Here is a 2,322-nt window from a genome sequence, read left to right as displayed (position 1 = left end):
CACACACACACACACACACACACACACACACACACACACACACACACACACACACACACACAATTGGCTACACATATGCAAAATCGTGCACACGTGTACTCTTGCGCGTTCATGCACACACTTGCACACTCACGGAGTGGAGTTGGGAGAGGCTTGCTGGATTCGAGAGCGGGTGCATTCCTGGCTATAATGGGCCAGCTAGATCGCACACATACACACAAATTCCCTCTCTACCGAAAGCTGAAATGCAGAGTTAGGCCTCTCAAGCTTAGAAAGGGTTGTTTCTGTAGAACACATCCCAAACCACACTGGGGTTTAATATGCAGAGTGATACAGAGTGACCTCTTAGTAAAAACTAAAACCATTTCTTTCATAGACTCAGACTATTTATGCAAGCTACACAAAATACTCAAAAAACTAGAGTGTAGCTTCTATCCCCAACTGGATTTTATTGGATTTTTGTACATGTAAAAACGTGAAGAAAAAAAGTAAAATGCAAAAATGAACAGGTATTCTGTTAGTACATTTTTTTTAAATCAACGACTCAGAATCAGCTTTTGCCCAACAGTTTATCTAATGATCAAATCAAGATGCTTTTAATAAGCCTCTAAATGTTGTTTCGTTCCCCTCTTGTGAAATATAAGTCATGCGTAGCAATGGTTAAATAAATGGATGCCTGTTTAATTAAAAGGTTTTTTTTAGCATCTTGCAAAAATAGGGAAATGTGTTCTATAATAGCAGTAACAATGACGTTTGTACTACAGTCACACAAGGGAAAACAGTGGTTGAAAACCGCGGCATGCCCAAAATTATTGCAATTGTGTCCAATGAGCAAGCAATCTCATTGCCTTTGAAATGGGTGCTTCGAAGATGCGGATCAAGTCTGCAGCCACTTGTAGTCGGCTGCTGCTTTCCAAGAGATTTTGGCGCATTTGCTGTCAGTTTGAGATTGAATGTGGTCAAGCTGGTAGGTTATTAGTAACAACATGGTGATAAACTGGTAAAAGTTAAAAATCTGTTGGTGTTGACACACACACACAGAGAAATTTATTCATATTTAACTGTTATTAATTCACACTTACATTCCACAGTATTAATGTAGACTGTGAATGTGCTACTTACATTCACAGCACAGCAAGAACTGCAAGATTCAAGATTGAAACAGAAATTTCTCCACAAAGAGTGTTCTAGTTGTTGCAGGAGAGCAATTTAACTGTAAAGTAACACGAGCGCTCAGCAAGCTTGTTTTTATATAGGATTATAACTAGAGCCAGTGGAGGCCCCTGTTGCAAAGACAAGGGACATATTCCACATATTGCACACATACTGACTCTGATTGATTGCAGTATGCTAGCAATCTGTGTTTATAAATTAGACAGCAATCATTTGGAAACCTTCTCCAATCTGTCGTGGACGTTTTAAGTTCTTGGACAGAGTCAGGATAGGTGTTCCCCCCCCCCCTAGATTCTGTGTTTTATGTAAAGCTAACAGCTAACCACACAAATATCAGAGTTTTTATCAATCACATTATGCGACTCTGAGCAAATATACACGTTCCACAATATAAAACAAAATAAGTGCAGTTTATGTTGTCAACCATCCGGTGTATTGTTTGGCCCGCCATATTTAAAATGACTATGCAGCTAGCCCGTAGTTCCTCTACAAGTCTGGCTTCAGAGACTTTTCCTGAGAAAAGCAGCCACAGGCTTTAGAAAAGGATTTTTGATTAAATTTAGGAACACATTTCCCACAGTCCCTGATAAATCCCGAGCAGAGCTGCGAGGGGAGCAGGACAGCAGATGTTTGACTCTTGTTTCCAACAGCTGAGTCTGCACACTGATTTTATTTTAAACGCCGCCATCTGGTTAGGATCGACTCGGTCCATGTTTCCCCGTCTTTCTTCTTCTTCTTCTTCCTCCTGGCTCTCTTCTCTCTCTGGCTATCTGTCTGATTCTGCACAGATTTCACCCTAAATACTACCATCTGCTCCCATGACAGCTAGACCCAACATTGCTCCTTCCTCTTCTGTGCATTTCTCCCTCAATGCTTCTTCCTCTTCACTGAGTTTTCAACTAGTCTCCTTACTGTTTTGCCTTTCATTTTCTGTTTGTCCCTGCTTTGTGTCTTCATCTCATCTCTTTTACTTTTCTTTACCTCCTCCTCCTCCTTCTCCTCTACCGCCACCACAGTAAGTCCCTCCCTGCAAACCAGCTGCTCTCACACAGACAGATATTCACAACACATGCTCAGCTGACGCTATCCGCCAAGTGTTTTTGTGTGTGTGTGTGTGTGTGTGTGTGTGTGTGTGTGTGTGTGTGTGTG

At 41.4% G+C, this 2,322-nt stretch overlaps 1 protein-coding gene across 8 annotated transcripts in view; it reads left to right on the top strand.

Annotated features, from left to right (window-relative positions):
* ptk2aa (protein tyrosine kinase 2aa) overlaps positions 1-2,322 on the top strand; it is a 64,147-nt gene that overhangs the window by 44,196 nt on the left and 17,629 nt on the right. The gene's annotated exons all lie outside the window — the stretch shown is intronic.

Source organism: Pundamilia nyererei, unplaced genomic scaffold (assembly GCF_000239375.1).
Source record: "Pundamilia nyererei isolate P.nyererei 1_Seehausen unplaced genomic scaffold, PunNye1.0 scaffold00028, whole genome shotgun sequence".
Lineage (NCBI taxonomy): Eukaryota > Metazoa > Chordata > Actinopteri > Cichliformes > Cichlidae > Pundamilia > Pundamilia nyererei.
This window is presented reverse-complemented; position numbering and strand designations above follow the sequence as displayed.